The sequence below is a fragment of the Bos javanicus genome, chromosome 4 (assembly GCF_032452875.1).
Source record: "Bos javanicus breed banteng chromosome 4, ARS-OSU_banteng_1.0, whole genome shotgun sequence".
Taxonomy (NCBI): Eukaryota; Metazoa; Chordata; class Mammalia; order Artiodactyla; family Bovidae; genus Bos; species Bos javanicus.
In genome coordinates this window covers 75,333,506-75,360,165 of record NC_083871.1, presented here as the reverse complement: position 1 = coordinate 75,360,165, position 26,660 = coordinate 75,333,506, and positions in this window count along the sequence as shown.

The following is a 26,660-nucleotide window of genomic DNA, read 5'->3' as shown; positions in this document are numbered from 1 at the left end:
GGACTCCATGTGCAGCTAGTGCCAGCCTGGAAGCTGATGCCACTCCAGGGCTGTCCTCTCTGCGCCCACCTGAAATGTGCATTCACCAGCTCCCTGACTGTAAGTTGCAACATGCTTGCCTCCCTAAACAATGAGTTGCTCAGCCTGTCTTATGCGGGGCTCACTAGAAATGCTGTCATACTTTGCATCACCTTCAAGGTCATGTTCACAACAATACATTCCATTCCTGAGGCTCTCCCAGGCCGATGTGTCCAGGACACTCTGTACAACCTGTGCTAAACACCTGTCCCCTCCCCGAACAGCTCTGTGCCATGCCCTGTGTGATACACTCTCACCCAGGTGGAACTTTCCAGAACAACTTGTCCAGGAGAAACAGAGAGCAGGTGCCATGAAAATAAACAATTTGGTAAATTTGGTGCATCTCTGTATATTCTGGAAAACTTAGGGCTCCATTTACCGTAGTGATTTCCTCTGCTGTTCCCACAGGTGTGTGACAGCACCACCCCTGCCTCCGTAGCCCGTGTTGAAGGTGTCGTCTTACTGAACACACTCATTCATGTTTGTGTTGTCCAGAGCTGTGCATGAGCCTTAACAGCAGAGTTCGGTGCTAGCCTGTACGATCCACAAAGAAGAAAAACATTTACTACCTGGTCCTTAGCCAGAAATCTTGTGACCACATTTTGGATGCTATTTCTCCTTTCTTATCTGTAAACACTTTAGTTTACATTATATTTTGGCCTTTAAACTTCCCGAGCTTCTTTTCTTATCTTTCCCCTGCCCTGAAACAGATCGAGTGCGTTTTTAGAATAGCAGAGTGAGGGTCCCAGTGCGCTTGACAGGAGGCCGATAGAGCAGGCGACGGTGCAGGGTCTGCAGCTGGGCCTTGCTGTGTCCCCTCACCCCGAGGTCACCCGGGTTGTCCATCTGCAGTGGGCCCAGCTGGTCTCTGGCTTCTAGTTTCCTGCTTTCATTCTCAGTATTCATTTTATTCTTAGCCTAAGCTTGACACTTCCTCTTAGCCACATGCAAATTTCAGGCTGCCACAGATGTCTGGAAAGTTACAGCCCCACGATGTCAGTGCTGAGGGTGGGACTGCATAGGGGTTAAATTTTTTTTAACTTTCTCAATTATATTTTTCTGAGTTTTCCACTAGCTGGTATTGTTTCGTAAGGAGGAAAATCCTTTGCAGTGTTGGCAAGAAATCCAGGCTTCAACCCATGGCTCCCTCCTCTGAGAACTTTCCTCACTGGGCTTGTTAAAGGATTAGCTCACCATCATTAGTTACTGATCCCCTTCTGTACACAGAGGTCAGGAAATGTGGATGAGAGGTATATGGGCCCGGTCTGGGAGAATCTAGCAGAGAAGAGAGAGGTTTCCATATGCAGCCAAAATTCACAATGGCACAGAGAATGGTGGATGATGGAGTGAGGAGGGCAGGTAAAAAGAGGTGACTCGCTGCTGCATGGACCATGGGACACAGTGCTCCAGGCAGGGGTGGGTGTGCTGTAGTCTACCAGCAAGGGGTCTCAGGGCTCCTGCATATCTGAACAGCAGGAACGGTATGAAAAGATGAGAGAGACCATGGTACTTGGGGCTGGGCTCAGGGTCCACAGGGAGACTGTTACCACATGCAGAAGGATGGGTGATGCCTGGCTCTAAAGGACCACTGGTTTCCTGCAAGGTTGAATTGCCTCAGACTGTCAATCAGGATGGATTGAAGAGATTTATTTGTGTTACGAGCTTCCCAGGTGGCTCAGTGGTAAAGAATCTGCCTGCCAATGCAGGAGACTCAGGTTCCATCCCTGGGTTGGCAAGAGCCTCTGGGGAAGGAAATGGCAACCCACTCCAGTATTCTCGCCTGTGAAATCCCTTGGACAGAGAAGCCTGGCAGGCTAGAGTCCATGGGGCTGCAAAAGAGTTGGATGTGACTTAGCAACTAAACAACAACAACAACTTGTGTTGTAGAATGAAAGCTAGAGATACAACTTAATTTGGTACCAAATCAGTCCCACAGCAGTGGCGCCAATTTCCCAGCGGGAGTATAGAGGGATCCAGTGTCTCTGCATCCTACCCAGCGTCTGAGGTCATCGTCTGTGTGCTCGCTGCTCTGACAGGTGTTTAGAGCTCTCTCATGTGGTTTGCATGTCCCTCGTGGCCAGTGACCGTGCCTATCTCTCCATGTGCGTGTTTGCTGTGTGTGCATGCTCTCTGCTGAGAGGTCCCTGCAGCCTCTGCCCACACTGAGCTTCCATTTCTTCCTTTCACACGAATAGCTGGGGAACAAGTTCGTGGTTGCCAGGGTTAGAGATGTGGTAACGGGACAATTCCGAATCTGGCCTGCGGTGGTGGTTACACACATCCTCACATGTGATTAAACGACACAGCACTACCCCCATTGAACCAAGGTCGGCTTCCTGGTTTTGATGCTGCGCTACATTTCTGGAAGATGCGTGGGGCACAGGGAGTAGGTACACAGAACCTCGATACAGTCTTTGTGTGTTCCTTTGTCTCCAAATAAGAAGTTAAAAAGCAAAGTCAGTACCAATCATTCTGACTGTCAGTTCAGTTCAGTTCAGTCACTCAGTCATGTCCGACTCTCTGCGACCCCATGAATCGTGGCACCCCAGGCTTCCCTGTCCATCACCAACTCCCGGAGTCCACCCAAACTCTTGTCCATTGAGTCAGTGATGCCATCCAACCATCTCATCCTCTCTCATCCCCTTCTCCTCCTGCCCTCAATCTTTCCCAGCATCAGGGTCTTTTCTAATGAGTAAGCTCTTCCCATTAGGTGGCCAAAGTATTGGAGTTTCAGCTTCGACGTCAGTCCTTCCAATGAACACCCAGGACTGATCTCCTTTAGGATGGACTGGTTGGATCTCCTTGCAGTCCAAGGGACTCTCAAGAGTCTTCTCCAACACCACAGTTCAAAAGCATTAATTCTTCAGCGCTCAGCTTTCTTTACAGGAGGATCCAAAATCCTACAATTATTATTTTATCCCTCTTATCAACTAATTATTTGTTTATCTGCAAATATCCAGATCACATCATTTGGTGTTAGGGCTCTATGTTCCCTAAAAATATGTGAAAAAAAATTTTTTTTCCATCCCTAAGAAAACACACAAAAAGATTTTTTTTCCCCATCATGTGGAAAAGATTGTCACAGTTCACTTGAGGAAGTGAAAGAAGAAAAATGGGATCTCCCTGCTTGGCCTCTGAGAGCAGCAGGAGGCAGAGGGAGTAGCCTTCCCATCTCATCCCAGTCCCCACCTCTTCGGTGGTCTCTCCACTCTGGGGCAGGCCACAGACTGCTCCCTCAGCTTCCCCTGGCCTTTGTAAAAGGTCCCTTTGATGTGCCCTTTCTTATTTGTTTACACAACACCACAGGATTCCTGAATGCTGCAACCCATAGGCCAGTTGGGTGGCCTTGCTTTTTTATGCAAAATTGTTGAGAAGCACCTGTCAGACTCTGAAGAAAATTAACCTTCATTGTTCTCATTAAGACCGAGACAGTCACTCAGCACCAATGTGGCCTCTGGATGGGGTTGGGGTGGGGAAGAGTAGGTGGGGAGTGAGCCGCTGAAGTGCAAACTCTGGGGGCAGAGGCACCCACTGTCTGTGGTCAGCGCATCTGGGGCCTGGTCTAGCTGGATTGGGGCACAACCCACATCAGGACTTACCTGGCTGTGGCCTCCTGAGCTGCCTTGCAGAAGCGGGGAGACAGAGGTCCACAAGGAGAGACATCTCCTAGTCAAGAGCAGGATGAGAATCTCCATTACTGCTGGAAGGGAAACATTCCAGGGTGCAGGGATTCAGACTGTCTGGGCCCTTGCTGAGACTCTCGAGGCTATGGGCTCCTCCTGACATGTATATTTGCTGGAGGAGAGGGATTAGGGAACTGAGGCAGAGAAGAAATACAACCTGCACGCAGTGACCGAGGCAGTGGACCATTCCAACCTGGATGAGGGCTGTCATGGAACAAAGGGGTTGGCAGACAGTGGAGATGCCAGTGGCCCATTGGGCCGCTGACAGCGGGCCACCTGTCAGTCAGGTCTCTTCGCCCACAGCCAGGAGCTGAGCGATCGTCAAGTATTTTACATTAGCGGGGGAAATGGTAGAAGATCAGCTTCAAAAATGGAGCATCTGTGTGCAGTGCAAAGAAGGGATTGTGGAGGGACAAGTGTGAGAGAGAGAACAGTTAGAAACTGATGGGATAGAACACACACACATACTTTCCACACGTACACATTCACACATATGTGCACACACAGCAGTGGTGATCACTCAGGGCGGGGGCTGTGCACATGGTAACAAAGCAGAGCACCTCAGGCTGAAAGTCTTGCTGTGGACAGGGTGCTTTGCCCACAGTCCTCACTGTCCACGAAACCTCGGCAAAGCACAGTATCACAAAGAGGGAGGGCAGTCCAAAGCTTTACGCTTTCTACTCCAAAGTGTAATAAGACACCCAGCAAGGAGCGGAGACAGTACCCAACCTTCCAAGGCAATTTTTAAATGACAGAAAGTTGTTAGCATAATGTGATCTTTTTACAGGAGTATTTTCAATATAGAATTGATTCTATTGCATAGGAGGGAATACACGGCCTGAAAAAAAGATGTTATAAGCTCCATGACTATCTGAGGTCAGATGACTATCTGAGGTCATCAGATAGTCTAAGATCTTCCAAGATATTCTAAGATCCATCTTCACTGAGTACAAATCCCAGCGCTCTCATTTAAAGAATATCTGGACTTCCCTGGTGGTCCAGTGGTTAAGAATCTTCTTGCCGGTGCAGGGGACATGGGTTCAAACCCTGATCTGGGAAGATCCCACATGCCAAGGAGTAGCTGTGTGTCACAACAACTGAGCCTGTGCACCCAGAGTCCTCTGCAGAGCAAACCCACCTTCTCCAGCCCCTCCGGCCCATGCTCCGCTAGAGACGCCACTGCAGTCAGAAGCCTGTGCACAGCAACAAGAGTAGCCCTGCACTCTCCACAACTAGAGGAAGCCTTCGTGCGGCAATGAAGACCAAGTGCAGCTAAGAAAATATAAATAACTCTTTAAAAAATAAAAATTGAGAATGCTTGATACTAATATAAACACTGATGTCTTTTTTGTCCACTAAACATGGAAAACAGCAGTGAAGAGCAGCGATGCCTCAGTTTCCCGCACAGCCTTGGGTTCAAGCATGTCTCTGGCTGAGTCTTGGTGTCCCTGGCATTCAGTGGAGTACAGTAATTATGTTTCAGTTTCTAGTACGGCAAATATCGACACATAAACCCATGGAAACAGAAGCTCTTTAGGGTTCTTAACACACTTTGAGTGAAAAGGGGTCCAGAGACAAAAGTTTAAGAATGGCTGGTGTTTACAAGGAGGTTTTGGAATGTGTTTGGGAGGAGGGGCTGGAGAAGGCAGGGTTGGTCTGCAGATTGGCGTGGGCAGGTCAGTGCGGGAGGAGGCCAAAAGGGAGTGACCTGGGTGTGGGGAGGGTGAGGGGACCAAGCAGGCAATAGTCTCCCTGCATGGGGGCTGCAAGAGGCAAGAGGACTCAGGAGACCAGAGGGGGGCCAGCTGTGACTTGAGGCGGACTTGCTGCTGTGATGTAGCTTTCAGTTAGTCTTCTGCGCTAAAAGAACGGGGTGTGTGTACATGCATGTGTGTGTGCATGTGTGTGTACACTCGTGTAAGAGTGGATCGGGCTGTGCTAAGTCAGGGTAGGGTAGAAATAAACACGTAGGCGCTAAGACCCTCCATATTCCAGAGCACTGAAGGTGACACAGGCTCCTGATGCCAGAGTGTACACCACGTTCAGAGTGTACACCTCACCCCGGCACCCCCAGCACCCCAAGATCGTAGGAATTCACAGAGGTCCGCAGGAGACTCTGGATGTGCTTGGGGGTGAGGATGGAGGACTGGCCCCCCTTGTTCTTGACTTCAGTGCTTTCATGTGAGCACAGCAAAGGCTCAGGGAGTCCTCAAATAGCAGGACAGCCATGGAACCACGCACGAGGCACTCTTGCACGGACACAGTGGGGACATGGTGAAAGGTGCAGAAGGCTTCTGGAGGTAGGCCTTCCCTCCAGCACCAGCAGCCAGAGCAGCCCAGGGCTCTGCTTGCAGTCCAGGGACAGCTGCCCAGGGACAGCCTGCTCTGGGGGTTATGGTGGCCCCTGCTGCCATGTGGGCCTTGGTCTTGTACTACAGACTCAGGCTCGGGTAAGATCTGTGCACTAACTCCTGCCCAGAGCTTGTCTGACATCATGAATCGAATGGTTGCTAAATCTGTTCTTTCGCCTGTCTTCACGCCTGTGTTTTTGCTGGTTTCTCCTGTGGTTTACTTTGATTCTCTCCTTTCTCAAGCAATAGAATGGACTTCTAGGTCTCCAGTCTGAGTCTGCAAGTTGAGCAACTTAGAAACCCAGACACAGCACACAAGAGATCAGCGTTTAAAAACTTCCTGTGGAGACATAGCAGGATGAAGGGCTGAACGGAAAATCAATCTATTTCCCAGGGATACAGGCCCTGGGCTTTGTGCACTGAGAGTGCCTCGGGAGAGATGGAGGGGGTTGATTTCTCTCCTTTGAGAAAGTCACCTGGCCCAACAAGCCGGGGGGTGGTGGGGGGGAAGCATGCAGGAGAGGAGAGGGATCCTTATCCAGGGACTAGGACATGTCAGAGGAAGGGAACAAGGCAAATAAGATGGCTCCAATGCCTCTTATATTTCCCAGGCGGCACAGTGGTAAAGAATCTGCCTGCCAATGCAGGGGACGCAAGAGATGCAGGTTCAATCCATAAACTGAACAAGATCCCCTGGAGGAGGAAATGGCAACCCACTCCAGTATTCTTGTCTGGAGAATCCCATGGACAGAGGAGCCTGGTGGGCTACAGTCCATGGGCTCACAAAGAGTCCGACACAACTGAGCGCACACACACAATGCCTGTTATTTAGGACTCAAGCTTGCCATATAAGGGCAGTGGGAGTGGAATTTAGCAACACACTGTGATAGAAAGACCAGGGTCTACACATAGAAGAGACGGGTCAGGAGGAGGGTCTGAGCAGGGGTGCTATCTGTAAACTGATATAAGCCGCTTCAGCCCAGAGGTCTTGGGCTCCTGCCTGAAAAATGGCGATGATAATATTGACTTCAAAGTTGTGTTTTGAATTAAATGAGATGCTAAGTGTAAAGGGTTTTGCAAACTGCCACACAGGAGGAAGATGCTGGCTACTTCTGCAGTGACGCTTGCTGACAGCCTACTCCGTGTGCAGGTCCCTTCCCCACTTTCAAGAGAACCCTAGCTTTTGCTTAAGAGTCCACCCCGCTTCCACACAGCCTAAGTGCCTAGAAGGACAGTGATCCCACCTTCGGGCCCCTGGGTGGACTCTGATTGACTTAAGCCATTCCCCCATCCCTGAGATTGGCCAGGGGTGGGTGTAAGAATCTGTTAGTGCAATCAGGGCCATGAGCCACCAGGGCAGCTGGGCTCAGAGGGTCTCCCATGGCCAGGGGGCCAGGGAAGAGTCAGGAGGAAGAACCATCTCTGATGAGATGACTGATGACTAAACCAAGAGAATGAAACATTCACTGAGACCCTCCATCGTTCAGGCAGGCATGTTTTCTGGGACTTGTCATGAAAGCACCCTGACTGCTGTGTTGTGGCTGCTGCCACTGTGACCGATGATAACTCAGACCCACCTTGTCTAGTTCTTCTTCACTCTAGACATCAAAAGAGAGACCCATCAGGTTATCACATTGGAATGAAAACGTAGTCAAGTTCACACAGCCTTTCGAATCCCAGGGCACAATGCTAGAAATTGTGAATTCACAATTTCCTTTAGAGTGAAACGTAGTCAAGTTCACATAGTCTTCTACATCCCTGGGCACAATGTTCTTTCAAGGTGAATTTGCATTCTTAAACGTGAAACTTCTCCCAAATGACCATAATTTTAAGGCAGTAAAGAAAGGGCTTCCTGAAATAACTCCTACTTAGAGGCCTTGGTGGGGGCTTCCCAGGCCTGCTCTGCCTTGGTGGGTTCGAGATGCATGGTTTCTACGTGAGGATGGGCTATCTCAAGACAGTTGCTCCTAGATTTTACTGTTTTTTAGAGCTCCCAGGAAGTTGATCAGCACAGGTTTTCAGGACCCTCTCTCTGATATTCTGAGGCAGGAGCTCTGGGGTGGGGCCCAGAAAACTACATTTGAACAGGCAATTCTAAAGCAGGGCTCCAAGTGTTCAGAGGCCACAAGCCTGGTTTGCCTGGGACAGGCAGAGTCTCTGTGGATGCCAGCTGTCGTGGCATGAACTCTCAAGGCCCCCCTACTGTCTAGGGTTTCTCAGTTTGGGAGTAAACAGCATGGCCACTCATTTGGGGAATGGGCTGGGAGCCACATCTGTTGAGGTGAAGCCTGCATTGTGGGTGGGGTGTGTGACTCCCTTTGTCCTCTCTCTGCTCTGCTACATGCCAGCTCTCTAATGTCAATTTAAAAATATGCACAGCGTCAACATGGCAGAGTAGAAGGACATGCACTTATCTTCTCTTGTGATAGCACCAAGATTGCAAGTAGCTGTTGAACAAACATCAACAGGAGAACACTGGAACCCACCAAAAAAGATACCCCACATTCAAGGACAAAGGAAAAGCCAGGAGATGGTAGAAGGGGTGCAACCATGATAAAATCAAATCCCATTCCTGCCAGGTGGACCACCCACTACCTGGAGAACAATAGTACCAAAGAAGTTCTCACATTGTTGTGAAGGTTCTAGGTCCCACATCAGGCTTCTCAGCCTGGGCATCTGGCAAAGGGACTGAGAATCCCAGGGAATCAGACTCTAAAGGCCAGTGGGATTTGATTACAGAACTTCCACAGAACTGAGGGAAACAAAGATGCCACTCTTGGAGGACATAAATAAAACCTTCTATGCACCAGGACCCAGGAGCAGTGACTACATATGAGACTGAGCCAGACCTACAGCTCCCTGGTGATACTGATGCTGAGTATCCACAGACTACTCTCTGAGTAGTAGGGCTTAAGGCCTCTTCGGAAGTTCAGATTCACTGGATATAGAATAAATGACTGTGTATTCCCTACACTGATTGTATAGCCTTTCCATCTGGGAAATAATTAAATGCTATTTATTATATCTTTAAAACATGAATCTCGCAAACTTTTTTTTTCATTGCCTGAAAGTTTTTGAGCATCCTGATTGCAAGTGCTACATGAATTACAAATAAAGATTGTAATTGAAGACTCCCCTGGTGGGGAGAAAATGCACAGCATGAGAATTGTCAGTTAAGTTTTATTTGGGGCAAAGTGAGGACGATATCCCTGGAGACAGCACCTCAGATAGCTCTGAGAAGCTGCTCCAAAGAGGTAGAGGGAAGGTCAGTTGTGATTTTGGTGAAGCAGGGGTACATGCAATCACGCACATATTTTTCTAGAAGGTTTCTGCTTGTCACAAGGAGCAGTTGTCACCATGAAGGATTTTGGTGCTTTTCTAGATATGAGGAGATTTGAGAATTGCTCCCATAAAATCAGTTCCTGAAAATATTTAACTATCTGAAGACCTGTTCTGTCAATTTTCCCAGAGCCCAGAGGGTCTCCTTCCTGATCTCCACCCTGAGCTGCTTTCAGGGGGTGTTGAAAGTCAGCAGCTGCAGCATCACGTGATTTAATCCTCGTAGAGGTAGATGGCAAGTGCCAATTTGTAGCTGACACTCGTACCTAATTCCACTCAAGGCACCGGCCATACACGGGGCTGTACGTAAATCCCTCCCACGTATGTCGAGGTCCTGTGCTCAGAGCTTCCTGCCCAAGGGTTTGGGGAATTCTGTGCAATGGATTTACTCAAAAAGATGGATAAAAGTACACCACCACCTCATACCACATTCAAAAGGAAATGCCAGAGGAAAACATTAAATATTGAAAACCCACAAAACTAATGGAAGGAACTGTAGGGGATTTAAAAACTTGACATCAGCGGGGAAGTGGCTTTGTAAGTGTGGTAAGAAACCCAGAAAAAGTAAAGAAAAATACCGGCAGAATTGAACATTTGAACACTAAAAGCTCTGGATGGATCTGGACTCCCGAAAGAATGCAAAAAGAGAGACACTGTGGAGGAAATGAGGGTTGCCAAGAGCTGTCTTAGTGGGTGTGCGGAGGGAAGAAAACCTCCGGGGCATCCCCTCTCCCGTGCTGCTAGGAGCTGGGTTCTGCCCGCTTCCTGGTTGCCCCTTGATCCGGTGCAGTTTTGGAACCTGGATCTCCGGTCTTCCTTTTGGTTTTGTGAGTAACCTGATGCAGGAATAAATGCCTTTGAGTTCAAAGTTCAATTGTTTTGCTTGCAACCTGAGCCCTGATTGATACACACTGTGGCAAATAAATTAGTTTCCTTCCTCAGAAAGGGGTTTTTAAAGCCATGCACTCAGGTGCTGTGGAAGCTACCATCCTCCCAGCTCTAAGATTCAACGAACGCATGGTTCTTAGGACTTCATAAAACTTCTTTACTCTCCAAGGGTTCAGAAAGACCCAAGATACGATGATGTCCTGAGAAACTTGCTTCAGATGTTTGCATATCATTTTGGCTGCAAAGTCACCCCCCTTAATCAGTCATTTTTATTACTGGGAAAAGCAACAGCTGGCTGACCAATGTAGCATCATTTAGGTTCCACCTTGGCGCCCTGGTAAAGACACTACTGTTCTGACCGCCACCCCACAGAGCAAGCTCTATCACCCCAAGTTACAGATGAGAAAACTGAGGCCCTGAGTAGTGTGACTTGCTTTGCTTCACTCCTCAAAGGGGAAGAATACAGATGGAAACCCAGGCCTGCCCACCTCTGCTCTCTGCTTTTGCTTAATTGCTTCAGATAATACATAGCAATTCCACAAATTACCGAAACTGTCTTAATGGAAATTAGTCACAGATGACTTAGAGGTCATACTTGTCTATTTAAAATTCCTGACTAGCAAATAAAACTGTTGAGTGAGGTCTATGTGATTTTTAGTTAAAGATTGAATGACAGGAATTTCCACTATAGGGCTTTCCTGGTGGCTCAGTGGTAGAGAATCACCTGCCAATGCAGGAGACTCAGGTTTGAACCCTGGGTCAGGAAGATCCCCTGAAGAAGGAAATGGCAACCCACTCCAGTATTCTTGCCTGGGAAATCCCATGGACAGAGGAGCCTGGCAGGCTACAGTCTATGGGGTCACAAGAGTTGGACAGGACTGAGTGAGTAAACAACAAAAAATGTCCACTATTGCTTCAGAACATTCTGACAGCTTCCACATATGTGAACTGACCGTCTCCCAGTGCCTAGAGGAACGTTGTTAACCCAGAGTATAGATTGGGAAACTGAGGTCTGGGGCAAGGATCTGCTCTCTCCTCTCCAAGATGCTGATGGCCTTCTCAGGCTGATGAGGCAAAGGGGCCATTACCCCAAAGCTGCACTTTTCCAGGGAAGTGGACACTCTGGGTGATCCCAACCCCTCCCACCCCACCGGGCACAAAGGGGTCTGTTGCCTTTGAGTCTCCTGAGAGTCAAGAGTCTCATCAGTCAGTCTCTACCCATTCACCAGTGACAGGACCAAACAGTGCTTGTCTAAAGTGCTGGGAGAATTGGTGTGAGCTTTGAGGGGAGCTCCCAGAACACAGCGTGAAAGGGCAGGAGATGATCCCAGTGGCTGGGAGTGTGCGCTTTCTCACCAAGCTCAGGGGGTGGGCTTCCCTTCATTGGAGATTGCTTGAATAGACCTCCAGGCTAGTTTGCAGTTGCTGTAAGCAGCCCCCTGTGCTGACTGGACATTCCCTCCCCTCCGACCCATCCCCCGCCGGGTCATCACAACTCCCAGCAGGGCCCCAGCCCCACTTATCACAGTGAGAATCAGCAGTGGAGAAAGTGCTGTAACTACAGGAGCTGCTAACAGGTCATTACAATGCCTCAGAGGACATTTCTTCATCAGGATAAGTCTCCCTGGCAACGCCAACTTGGTTCAAATGCACATTTTTGGTTTAAGCCCAAAAATGGGCTTAAAGGGAAAGTTTAAGATGGAGAGAAACACCCACAGGTCCATGCACAGAGGATAGGGAGTGGGGACCCAGATCTTGCCCGAAGGAAGTGACAGTCTATCAGGGAAACTGATCACTGCACATTATTAACTAAAGTTCACACTTCATATTACAGTTCATGCTATATTTTGTACATTCTGTAGGTCTGGACAAATGTATGATGACATGTATCCATTATTACTATTGTACAGAATATTTTCACTGCCATAAAAATCCCTATATCCTCCTTCTATTCATCCCTCCCTCTCTCCAACTTCATGCAACCCCTGATCTTTTCAATTCTTATTCTCCATAGTTTCACCTTTCAGGATGTCATATAGTTGGAACCATACAGTGTGTGGCCTTTTCACGTTGACTTCTTTCACTTAGTAATATGCATTTAAGATTCTTCCTTATCTTTTTATGACTTGGTAGCATTTATCTTGGGGGCTGAATAATAAATATTCCATTTTCTGGTTGATCACCCAGTTTATTTATCTAGTCACTGACTGAAAGACACAGAAGGTGCATCTAAGTTTTGGTAATTATGCAAGGAGATCCAACCAGTCCATTCTAAAGGAGATCGGTCCTGGGTGTTCTTTGGAAGGAATGATGCTAAAGCTGAAACTCCAGTACTTTGGCCACCTCATGCGAAGAGTTGACCCATTGGAAAAGACTCTGACGCTGGGAGGGATTGCGGGCAGGAGGAGAAGGGGACGACAGAGGATGAGATGGCTGGATGGCATCGCTGACTCAATGGACCTGAGTCTCAGTGAACTCCGGGAGTTGGTGAGGGACAGGGAGGCCTGGCGTGCTGTGATTCATGGGGTCGCAAAGAGTCAGACACGACTGAGCGACTGAACTGAACTGAATTGAACTGATGCTATAAACATCTGCATTCAACTTTTTGTTTCCACATGAGTTTTCAACTTATTTGGGTAAACACCTAGGAGCATGATTATTGGATCACACGGTATGTTTAGTTCTCTAGAAGACTGCCAAACTGTCCCCCAAAGTGACCACACCATTGTACTTTCCATCCTGTGATGAAAGAGAATTCCTGCTGCTCCACACCCTCACCAGCAGTTGGTGTTGGTGTTTTGTATTTTGGCCATCCTAATAATAATAAATAATGGCATCACCTTGTTTTAATGTGTATTCCTCTGATGATGTATAATGTTGAGCATCTTTTAAAAATAAATTTGTTTATTCATTTATTTTTGGCTCTGGGTCTTTGTTGCTGCGTGCACTTTTCTCTAGTTGTGGCGCTTGGGCTTCTCGTTGCAGTGCCTTCTCTTTTTGCAGAGCACAGGTTCTAGGGTGTTTGGGCTTCAGTCATTGCAGTTCCCATGCTCTAGACCTCAGGGTCAATAGTTGTGGTGCCCGGGCTTAGCTGCTTCAAGGCATATGGGATCCGCCCAGACCAGGAATCGACCCCGAGTCTCCTACACTGGCAGGTCGATTCTTCACATTGAGCCACCAGTGAAGCCCTGAACATCTTTTTATATACTTACTAACCATTTATAAATCTTCAGTGAGGTATCTGTTCAACTCTTCTGCTCATTTTCATAGGGTTGTTATTTTCTTATTGTTGAGTTTATGGAGTTACTTGTAAACTTTCGCTATCAGTCCTTTATTAAATACATATTTTGCAAATATTTTCTCATGATCTGTGGCTTGTCTTTTCATTCTTTTAACAAAGTCTTTCACACAGCACAAGTTTTAAATTATAATGAAGTACAACTCATTAGTTTTTTCTTTTCTTTTGGTTTTTCTTTTCAAGGTGTCATATCCTTGGTGTGATGTCTAAAAAGTCATTGCCAAATCCAAGGTCATATAGATTTTTTCCTGTTATCTTCTAGGAGTTTTATAGCTTTTTGTTTAAGTCTATGATATATTTCAAGTTAATTTTTGTGAAAGGTGTAAGGTTGTGTCTAGTTTTGTTTTGTTTTTTAATTATTGTTTTCTTTTTTAAACATGGATGTCCAGTGGTTCCAGTACCATTTGTTGGAAAGAATATCCTTTCTCCAAACTGCATTTGCTCCTTGTCAAAGATCAGTTGACTATATTTATATGGGCCTACTTTTGAGCTATCTTGTTTCGCTGTCTTGTCCATTCTTTCACCAATGTCACACTGTCTTGATTACTGTAGTTCTGTAGTAAATCTTGAAGCTGAATGATGTCAGTCCTCCAACTCTTGTTTTCCTTCATTAAAATTGTGTTAGATGTTCAAGCTGGTTTTAGAAAAGGCAGAGGAACCAGAGATCAAATTGCCAACATCCGATGGATCATCAAAAAAGCAACAGAGTTCCAGAAAAACATCTATTTCTGCTTTATTGACTATGCCAAAGCCTTTGACTGTGTGAATCACAATAGACTGTGGAGAATTCTGAAAGAGATGGGAATACCAGACCACCTGACCTGCCTCTTGAGAAATCTGTATGCAGGTCAGGAAGCAACAGGTAGAACTGGACATGGAACAACAGACTGGTTCCAAATAGGAAAAGGAGTACGTCAAGGCTGTATATTGCCACCCTGCTTATTTAACTTCTATGCAGAGTACATCATGAGAAACTCTGGGCTGGAAGAAGCACAAGCTGGAATCAAGATACCAGGAGAAATATCAATAACCTCAGATATGCAGATGACACCACCCTTATGGCAGAAAGTGAAGAGGAACTAAAAAGCCTCTTGATGAAAGTGAAAGAGGAGAGTGAAAAGTTGGCTTAAAGCTCAACATTCAGAAAACTAAGATCATGGCATCTGGTCCCGTCACTTCATGGGAAATAGATGGGGAAACAGCGGAAACAGTGTCAGACTTTATTTTTTGGGCTCCAAAATCACTGTAGATGGTGACTGCAGCCATGAAATTAAAAGACGCTTACTTTTTGGAAGGAAAGTTATGACCAACCTAGATACCTAGATAGCATATTCAAAAGCAGAGAAACTACTTTGCCAACAAAGGTCCGTCTAGTCAAGGCTATGGTTTTTCCTGTGGTCATGTATGGATGTGAGAGTTGGACTGTGAAGAAGGCTGAGCACCAAAGAATTGATGCTTTTGAACTGTGGTGTTGGAGAAGACTCTTGAGAGTCCCTTGGACTGCAAGGAGATCCAACCAGTCCATTCTGAAGGAGATCAGCCCTGGGATTTCTTTGGAAGGAATGATGCTAAAGCTGAAACTCCAGTACTTTGGCCACCTCATGCGAAGAGTTGACTCATTGGAAAAGACTCTGATGCTGGGAGGGATTGGGGACAGGAGGAGAAGGGGATGACGGAGGATGAGATGGCTGGATGGCATCACTGACTTGATGGACGTGAGTCTGAGTGAACTCCGGGAGATGGTGATGGACAGGGAGGCCTGGCATGCTGTGATTCATGGGGTCGCAAAGAGTCGGACACGACTGAGCGACTGAACTGAACTCAACTGAGCTCTTCTGGGCGTTTTGCCTTTACATGGAAACTTTAGGATCAATTTGTCAACACTGATTAAATAACTGCTGCGACATCTTTTTAAATTGGAACTGCACTGAATCCTTAGATCAAGTTGGGAAGAACTGACATCTTGACAACATCAAGTCTTCATATTCATAAACATGGATTACCTCTCCATCTATTCAGATCATCTCTGAATTTTTTTATTTTCCTGGTTTAGATATTTTACATTTTTGTTAGAATGTAATGAAATATAACTATTTCACTTTTTGTTGCTAATACTATGTATATTTTTCTGAATAATACACATTTTTATGTTATTCATGGAGTTAGTCTCAGAACTCCTGAGGTTGAAAATTCTGGCTCTGCCTTTTCTCAGTTGTTCAACCCATGGCAAGCCCTACCATTTCCTGGCCTTTGCTTTTTCTTCTCTGAAGAATGCCCCTGGCTTTATTCACAGATTGACTTCTAGACTTTCCAGATCTTTGTGGAGATGGAACGCCTGCATGGTTTGCCTTTGGGACTATCCTTACTGACCTCCAGAGAACCCTGCATGAGACTGTGGCTCCCTCCAAGCCAACCAAATCTGTGATCAGTGATGTCACTAAGGATACATGTGTGGTCATGGATGACTGGAAACTATTTAGAAGGCAGTAGAGAGGTATCTGGCAGCCCACTCCAGTACTCTTGCCTGGAAAATCCCATGGATGGAGGAGCCTGGTGGGCTGCAGTCCATGGGGTCGCTAAGAGTTGGACATGACTGAGCGACTTTACTTTCACTTTTCACTTTCATGCATTGGAGAAGGAAATGGCAACCCGCTCCAGTGTTCTTGCCTGGAGAGTCCCAGGGACAGGGGAGCCTGGTGGGCTGCCATCTATGGGGTTGCACAGAGTCGGACATGACTGAAGCGACTTAGCAGCAGAGCAGCAGCAGAGAGGTACCTGGTCTCTGGTGATGCTGAGAGATGAGATGCTGAGAGACGGAATTTGTGCTAACAGAATTTGCCATGATTCTATTTCTAGGGCTTGGGCTCATGGATAAGTACATTCTTGAGATGATTGAAATTAGAGTTTATAATGGTGGCAAAAGATGATTAACATCTAGAACTGGAGATGGGCCTGGGACTTACTGGCCCTTCTGTGTCCCTTGGCCTTGCCATGATGCATTCTCACCAGGTCACTCTCTTTCATACTCTTTCCTCCCATGTGGCTAGTGCAGTAATACATTGATGAATTTGCCACCCTTGGGTTTCTGGCGGGCCCTGAGCATGGGCTGTGTAGTGGCAGACCTTAGTTAGGCCGCAGGGGACAGGGAGCTGACTTTTTTCCCATGTTCTTGTCCCTTTGTACCTCACAGAAACTCAAAGAAACTGTGAGAAGGCTCTGGACCACCATGGGCCATGGAGTTGGGGTTTGGTGAGTGGAAGCAGCTCTCTGAGAGTCCTGGGGACCTAGTGGACACCAGGGTTCCTCCTGATCATAGTGGAGAAGACTGGTCAGGAACTGATGACTGTGATACAAAACATTAAGTCCATGCTGGAGAAAACACCTGCTCCACCAGGTAAGGCCTTCTGTCCTTCACAGAAGCAACTGAGGGACAGGTGGGGTGGAGTCTTGAGGGGTGGGCTACCTGGGCAGACATGTTTAGGTTCTGTCATGGGCTCAATGCATCCCCCAAATTCATATGCTAAAGCCCTAACCCTGAATGTGATCATATGAGAAGATGAGGCCTTTGGGAAGTAATTAGTGTTTGATGAGGTCATGAGGGTGGGGCCCCCATGATGGGATTAGCGTCCTTACAAGAAGAGACACAAGAGCTCCCTCTCTGTGCCATGTGAGGACACAGCAAGAACATGTCATGCCAGCCAGGAGGAGTGCTTTTACCAGGAAAAGAATCTGCTGGCACCTTGATCTTGAACTTCCAGCCTCCAGAATGATGAAAAATCAATGTTTGTTGTTTAGGCCACCCTGTCTGTGGTGACAAGAGCTGATGAACAGAGGGTCTGATTCCAGGGAAGGAGGGTAGGAAGATGTCTTCATCTGGCTCTGTCCACACCTGATCCAAACTGCCCGCTGGGGAAAGGACTGAGACTCCTCGAAAGCACAATTCTACAGCAGACTGACATTTAAGACTTTTTGAGTTAAAACATTGTAATAGTTTAAAGGTGTCTTGCATGCCAGTGTCAGTACATCAGAAACCACCAACCTGTGCCATCAGATTAAATGGTGTGGGAGAAAGGTTCTCTCGAAATCAGCTTTGTTAGCTTGTTCTTTTAAGAAAGGACTGTAAGTGTTCCTCTCACCTGCTTTTATTTTATTTTATTTTTTTTTTCAAAGCTATGTGACAAAGTGTTGGTTTTGCTATTGTCCCTAGAAACAAACTGAATGTGTGCCTGTCGCAACAAATATTGGTTACACAAGTTGAATGGATGGCCTTACAAAGTAGGAGGAATTTCATCCCTCGCCCAATCTCCACATCCAGCATCACTGCCGTCTTCTCAGCCAAACAGGAATGCCTCGCTGCGATCTATTTTAAGTCAGCCCTCGACACAAGGGCAGCGCCGCGGGAGCCTCGGTTGGCCTCGGATAGCCGGTCCCCCGCCGTCCCCGCCGGCGGGCCGTCGCCCGCGTCCCCCGGGGCACGGCGCGGCGCGCCGCGCCGCGCGTTGGGACCGGGGTCCGGTGCGGAGAGCCCTTCGTCCCGGGACACGGGGTGCGGCCGGAAAGGCGGCCGCCCCCTCGCCGGTCACGCACCGCACGTTCGTGGGGCGCCTGGTGCTAAACCATTCGTAGACGACCTGCTTCTGGGTCGGGGTTTCGTACGTAGCAGAGCAGCTCCCTCTCACCTGCTTTTAAACTACACCCTGGAGATGATGGGCTTCTGCAGTGGCTCAGTGGTAAAAAATCCACCTGCAATGCAGGAGACACAGGAGATGCAGGTTTGATCCCTGGGCCGGGAAGGTCCCCTGGAGGAGAAGATGGCAACGACTCCAGTATTCTTGCTTGGAAAATTCTGTGGACAGAGAACTCTATGGTCCATAGGGTCACAAAGAGTCAGACATGACTGAGAACACACAGGCAGGCAGGCCTGGAGATGGTGACTCTTAGACTAACTGTGCGAGTCCTTGTCCTCCTGGCCTCTGTTGAGCCAGGTTCTTTTTGCCTCCACTTGTTCAGGGTCTGGCATGTTGGAAAGTTTCTGGCCAGAGGGCTGGTTGTTGCTTCCATATTAAAGCCTGTTCTCCTTATTCCTCTGCTTATTTCACATATTAAAGCCTGTTCTCCTTCAGTTCAGTTCAGTCGCTCAGTCGTGTCTGACTCTTTGCGACCCCATGAATCGCAGCACGCCAGACCTCCCTGTCCATCACCAACTTCCGGAGTTCACCCAAACCCATGTTCATCGAGTCGGTGATGCCATCCAGCCATCTTATCCTCTGTTGTCCCCTTCTCCTCCTGCCCCCAATCCCTCCCAGCATCAGAGTCTTTTCCAGTGAGTCAACTCTTCGTATGAGGTGGCCAAAGTATTGGAGTTTCAGCTTTAGCATCAGTCCTTCCAATGAACACCCAGGACTGATCTCCTTTAGAATGGACTGGTTGGATCTCCTTACAGTCCAAGGAACTCTCAAGAGTCTTCTCCAACACCACAGTTCAAAAGCATCATAGTTTCAGAGAGCAAAGAAATCACTTTGATTAAAGATTTAACTTCCAAAAGTATTTAAAACTCAGTTAAAGTCAATAGACTTTGGCATAATAATGCAATGATCTCAGCTTTTTATGCTTAATTTATAAAAATAAATGGCATTTATTTTTATCATGATATACTGATTTGTTTCTTTTGGGCAGTTGATACATAAGGACACGCATTTAAGAGACCATTGTTAAGTATGTTGTAACTCCTGGCCTCCACTATAAAACCTGGGGCTGAATAATGACAATTCTATTAAGCTCATTATTAGTAAAGTTTGAGAAACAATTGCTGAAACATTCAAGTGCTTCAAAATTCAAATCAAACCAGGGTTTCCCTGGTGGCTCAGTGGTAAAGAATCCACAAGCCTATGCAGGAGACCTGGGTTTGATCCCTAATCTGGGAAGATTCCACATGCGCCGGAGCAACTAAACCCATGCACCACAACTACTGAACCGGTGCTCTAGAGACCAGGAGTCCCAACTTCTGAACCTACATGCTGCAACTACTGAAGCCTGCGCGCCTAGAACCCACACTCTGCAACAAGAGACGCCCTCACACTGCAAGTAGAGAGCAGCCCCTGTCTGCCACAACTAAAGAAAAAGCCTGTGCAGCAATGAAGACCCAGTCTGGCCAAAAATAAAAATAAGTTAATTAAACTTATAAAAATTCAAAGCAAAACCAAACCCAAACACCACCAGGGGCAGCACTTGGTCTCTGGCAAGCTTAGAAATGTGTGTGCATGTGTTTTGTGGAGGACAGTTAGGGTCTGGGCGTCCTGTATTCTAACCTCATCACCTGGGATCACCCTTTGGTGTCACAGGCTGGCTCAGAGTGCCAGGCATTTGCTGTCTGTGGCCTGTTTCAGGGAGGTTGGAACAGCTCCTTGTAACCCCATCACGTTGAGCCAGGGCCATTGCCAAGAGAAGTTGCTCTGGGTTGAGGAGCTCAAAGAGCAGGTGAGCTGCACAGGGTTCAAGGTCCTGCCTTGAACTCAGTGCTGGAAAGAGGCTGAAATGACCCTGCGAGAGAAGAAGGGAGGAACGAAAGGCGTCTGCAACCGGTGAGCTGTGCAGGAAATAATATGTGTACTTTTAGGCCTGGCACAGGTCATTGCCTTCCCTCTGAGCAGAAAAGGAGTCTCGGTGTTTTAGAGCTGGAAGGAGGCTGCTTTTATGTCTAGGCACTGTCAGAAAAGGGGAGCAGTGAGAAGGGCCTCCTGGTGCCTGGCGGGCACACAGAGGGGCTCTGTCCTGCAGTCCCTCCACCCGCTGGGCTCTCATGGTTGTCAAAACACCCAAGCATTCCTCAGCTAACCCAGCACACAAAGGCGAGCCCTAGGCCTGGAGCAAGCCGCTCACACATTTTATTAGTCCAGCAAAGCCATAAAGTCCCCTCTGGAATGTTGGTCTGCCCCCACTTCTCTGCCCCTCCAATGGCCAAGCCTGAGCCACAACCAGCTGGCAAGTCCAAGGCAGGCCGATTTTCCTTCCTTTGTAAAGTGAACTTCTCAGTTCACTGTAATATTATTTATTTTGCTAAGTATTGAAGTCAAAGGACAAAAACTTAAAGAATCAGATACAATATTTATATTCACAAGCAAATATAGGATACATGTATATGAAGTGTGTGTATATGTCTAAATCTGTATATATATATCAAATGTATATGTATTTGAGCTTTGCCAACTCTTTATTGTGAAATACCACACACTTTCAATGTAATCTAAGCAACAGTTACCACGTGGTTGCCCTGCCTGTGGCAGGATCCCCCTGAGACAGTCCCTTTTGGATCACCCGCTTTGCCCCAGCAGGGACCACAATCTTGACTTGGGTATCCTCATCCTCTTGCTTTTCTTTGTAGTCTACTATCTAAGTATGTGGGCTTCCCAGGTGGCTTAGTGGGTAAAGAATCCACCTGCAATGCAGGAGACGTTAGAAATGTGGGTTCGATCCCTGGCTTGAAAAGATCCCCTGGAGGAGGGCGTGGCAACCCACACTAGTATTCTTGCCTGGTAAAGTCCACGGACAGAGGAGCCTGATGGGCTACAATCCATGAGGTCACAAAGACTCAGACATGACTGAAGAGACTGAGCATAGAACACATCTAAATATCTATCCCTAGCCGTTCAGTTTAGCTTAGCTTTGAACTGTATATTAATAAACTTCTCTATTTGCATATGTGTGTTTCTGGTGTCTTTTGCTCAGTTTTGCTTGGCAGATGAATTCACCATGTTGTTGATATGGTTCACACAGCCTCAAGGCAGTAGTGTGTGTCTTTGCACAGATATGCCACTTTTTAAAAAATAGTTATTTTACTTTGGGCCGCGCTGAGTCTTCATTGTTGTATACGGGCTTTCTCATGAGTTACTCTTTGCTACAGTGCTTGGGCTTCTCATTGAGGTGGCTTCTCTTCTTGCAGAGAATGGGCTCTAGGGTTCGAGGGCTTCAATAGTCGTGGGCTCAGGAGTTTTGCCTCTCCGACTCTAGAGCACATGCTCAGCAGTTGTGGTGCACAGGCTTAGTTGCTCCACAGTACATGGAATCTTTCTGGAGCAAGGATCGAACTAAAATATTTTAGTTAGTGTGGGTAATTTATTTTAACCCGCTGTGTGCTATTTTTCACTGGTAAAATGGAATAATAATCCGTGCCCTGAAAAGTTGTTCTAAGAATTAATTGAGCAACCAGACGGGTCTCTGGACACAGTAGAATTTTAACAAGTGTTCATTTCCCGTCTCCTTTCCTTAAATAGTAATTGCAAATACCACTGAAATGTCTGTTTATCTGCACTTTCTAATTACTGAAACTTAGATAAGGTCATTCCTCTTATCATACATGTGCTCCAAACCACCAAAATGTGGGGGATGCAGTAATCTAATTAAGATGCTTTTTCTATTAAAAAAAAAGCTATATTAACCTCTCTATTATCAAAATCATTTTTCTTTGATGTATCTTGCCAAATAAGTCGTAAGTCATCAGTCCTTTCTCAGACTGAACATTTGGGAAGGGTGGGTTTTAAAACGTGTGAACATTCCAGGATCTTGACACCCAAGAATTCTTAATGCAGACCCCTGGCATGAGGATTTCCTGAGCAGTCCTTCAGGCCTGCAGGCCAGATGGGAAGAGCTGGATTTTGCTTTTTATACACCATCTTAAAATGCTTGAAGATTAACTAGCTTTGCTTGATTCTAATCCCGTTTTATACAGAGTTATTATGACATGAACTATTTTTAAGACGTGATATAATTACTTACCTCTATCTTTAATGTATAATTTTTAACAGTTAAATACGATCTTTTTGGAAACTTATTTTGAAAGAGGGACTGGCTTACATTAGATACAAGTAGAAAATTCAGCATTTTCCAAGAGCAACACATAAAAATTTTTAGTCATATTTTATTCATATTAAACATGTGGTTATTGCATTACTTAAAAATATCAAAATAATTTATGACTTTTAGAAAATCCACAATGCTGGTCCTTATTTTTAAAAAAAGAGTGAGGGTTGGTGTGTGGAGTGTTGTTTTTCACAGTTATTTTTCTTTGGATATTTTTAGTGTGTTTTACTATTAAGCTTGCAAACAGGAAAGCAAGACTTTGTCCTTGAGTCTTAGAATATAATTTTATTTCTCATTTCAAATTTTGAAGATTTTGGTATTACATAGTTTTATTTTTGAAATAAATCATTTAAAAAGTCACCCATATTTTTAAACGGCTTCCCAAGTGGTGCAGTGGTAAAGAACCTGCCTGCCAGTGCAGGGGACACAAGAGAGCAGGGTTCGATCCCGGGTTAGGAAGATCCCCTGGAGTAGGAAATGGCAACCCACTGCAGTATTCTTGCCTGGAAAAGTCCATGGACAGAGCCTGGCGGGCTACAGTCCATAGGGTTGTAATGACGTGGACAACTGAGCACAACTAAGCACGCACATGTGTTTTTAACGAGCCATTTCAAAGAACTGATAAATTAGTACCTCTCTGCTTCTCCGCTTATGGTTTTTTCTCCGACAATGGAATTAGTATCTAAAAAAATGGAAAGATGGCCTTGGCAGGTTGGAAGAAGCAGTATTTGGGAGGAGCTGTGCCCAGGACTATCAGATCCTGGAAGATGTGGCAGGAGAAAACCCTGGTGGGAGGCATGAAGGCCTGGCTAATGCAGGCACAGCACCAGTGGCCTCCCACCAGGTAAATCAGAACACAGTGGGAATCCGTGCCTGGGGAGGACATACCACCAAACTTTAGTTCTTTCTGAACCATCTGGGATGCGTTTGCTCCCTGTGGACACTCGAATCTGCTGGACGTCTGGGACGCTGGCCCCGCTTTGGCCGATGCCTGCTTTTCTGGTCTATCCTCTGCAATCTTTCACTCCACCACCCAAAGCTGGTCCTCACCACAAGTGTTCTCCCGCCTCACACCCACCCAGGATCATCTCATCAACTCTCAAAGTTGCAACCCTCACCTACCGATCACCTGTGCCCTAACGTTTACTTCAACCCTGTCTCTTTACTGAACCTGAGTCCCTGAGGCATCTTCACATTTCTGGTTCCCTCACTGAACCAACTACATACCCTTGCTTTGCATGTGCACACTCCTCACACAATCTGTGTTCATTTTAGGCAACACTCCACCCAGTAGCCTAGGCTAGAATAGTTAGTCTTGTTTGTCTACTTGGATTCTGTCATCAACTTATCCAGTTAGTCACTAGTTTTGTTCTGTTGATTTTATTTCTCAAAACCATCCCCTCTTCTCCGTCCCAACCCTGCGCCTTAGTTCAGACTATTCTCGTTATGTCTTACCTCTTATTTTAAAAACTGCTTAACTGGGTTCTCTCCCTCTTACCCTAATTAACAATGGATAATTCAACCAGAGATCCTCCTGAAACATAAATCCAACCCTATTTTCTCTAATTAAACTGGTTCAATGGTACTCTGTCTCATTTAAGGAAAATCCAAGCTTCTTAATGTGATGATTAAAGCAAGTGCCCTGATCAGACTTAGGCCTTTTCCCTCTGGGCAAGAGCTAGTCTCTGATGCTGAATTTGGGAGACTGGGTTTAATGGGCGTGGTACCTGCCTGCACCTCTGGGCTCTGAGTGTCGGAATTCACAGAGCCGAGTTTCTCATGAAAAAGTCATTGAAATGAGTTCATAGGCACATCCTCTGCCCATATGGAGTTTTGTACTAAGAAGTTCAATAATATTTCTTGTAAAACCGTGGTGGAATGTATTGCCTACTACAAGTAGTAATAAATCCTTCTGTGAGTTCTCTTCCAGGAAATTTTTAGTCTCTACAATTGGAGGCATCTGTTTTCTGTTGTCAGAAATTTAAATCTGCGTAACCTGGGGTCTCCTTTGGCTTTAAGTGCCAGAAAACTTGGAACCAGATATATTAGCCAAGGATTGTAAACTGCTTAGCTCTGCTATCAGAGTCTATGGACGCCTTTGGCTTCCTTTAAATGGATTATTTTCCTTAACCACTGGAAGACATTCCTGACTTTTCTGTTCTCTAAAAACTTAAAAGATTTCTTGGGGTGAGAGGACTCAAAAATCTATCAACATTCAACATTATGGCTTTTATATCTTGGTTATTACCTTCTAGCCTTTACCCACATGTTTTTATAAAGTTACAGTTTTTTACTTAATATGAGAAAGATCAATAAATTCTGTTCATTTCATCATCTCTCTGGACTTTCCTGTTTCCATCATTTTCATCTTATTCAGACCCCAAACTTTCTGGCCAGGATAACTGCAATCTTCTTTCCATGCCTCTACATCCAGATTTTCTATCAATTCAGCTTCCAAATGACCAGCCAAGCAATCTAAAGTTCATGTGGTGGGGCAGCTGTCTGCCCAGCAAGGTTTTTAACTTGTGCCTAGATGTATGCATGTTTGCATGTTACTTACTTAGGGAAGAGGACTGTTATGTTAAGCCTGGAATTTGTTTATAGAGGTGATGATAGTACTCAAACATTCAGATATATCCAAAGATTCTAGAAACCTCCTGGAAGGGATGAGCTGGGGACTCCAATCCCTTCTGTCTGAGAATCTGTATATAAAAAAACAAAGTGAAGTCGCTCAGTCGTGTCCGACTCTTTATGACCCCATAGACTGTAGCCTGTCAGGCTCCTCCATCCATGGGATTTTCCAGGCAAGAGTGCTGGAGTGGATTGCCATTTCCTTCCCCAGGGGATCTTCCAGACCCAGGAATCGAACCCGGGCCTCCCACATTGCAGGCAGACACACTTTACCGTCTGAGCCACCAGGGAAGCCCAATCCCTTCTGTCTGAGAATCTGTATATAATAGGATGCTAAATGAGACTTTCCTTATAGAGACACTCCTGGAGGCTGAATACAGTAGGTAAAAAACACTGTGTATGGTTTGATCTGTCTTGAGATTCGTAGCTTATCACCTTCTTCCAGGATAAATAAGAAAGTCAGGAGAAATTATTTTGGAGAGACTTATTGGTGTGTTGTACATTTTGTCCCCCTCCACGGGAAAGTGGGGGTATTTCTCCACTCTTCCAAACCACCAGCTGGGTGAGGGGCAGTTCAAGTCACTGGGAGAGCTGGACAGGTGACCCCAGGAATTGAGAGCAATAAAGATCTCATATCTGATTCTCATATGGAAATATCTAAAGGTGAGAGCCTGGCTGGAGTATTGGAGAGAAGATTGTAGTTGGAGAATGGTTCACTCACATGGGTGGAGGGGTGAAGGTGTGAGTTTCCATGGATGAGATGTGCAGTCAGCGTTGAATCATTTTGATAGTTGTTGTTGTTCAGTCGCTAAGTCACGTCCAATTCTTTGTGACCTCATGAACTGCAACACACCAGGCTCCTCTGTCGTCTACTATCTTCCAGAGTTTGCTCAAATTCATGTCCATAGAGTCAGTGAAGCTACCTTACCTTCTGCCACCTCCTTCTCCTTTTGCTCTCAATCTTTCCCAGCATCAGGGTCTTTTCCAATAAGTCAGCTCTTCGCATCAGGTAGCCAAAAGTATTGGAACTTCAGCTTCAGCATCAATCCTTCCAATGAATATTCAGGGTTGATTTCCCTTAGGATTGACTGGTTTGATCTCCTTGCAGTCCAAGGGAGTCTCAAGAGTCTTCTCCACAGCTCAAAGGCATCTGTTCTTTGGTGCTCAGCCTTCATTATGGTCCAACTTTCATATCTGTACATGACTACTGGAAAAACCATACCTTTGACCATATGAACCTTTGTCAGCAAATTGATGTCTCTGCTTTTTAATACACTAAGTTCGTCATAGTTTTCCTTCCAAAGAGCAAGCATCTTAATTTCATGGCAGCAGTGATTTTGGAGCCCAAGAAAAGAAAATCTGTCACTGCTTCCTCTTTTCCCCCTTCTATTTGCCATAAAGTGATGGGATTGGATGCCATGATCCAGTTTTTTAGTATTGAATTTCACGCCAGCTTTTTCTCCTCTTTCACTCTTAACAAGAGTCTCTTTAGTTCTTCTTCACTTTCGGCCATTAGAGTGGTATCATCTGCATATT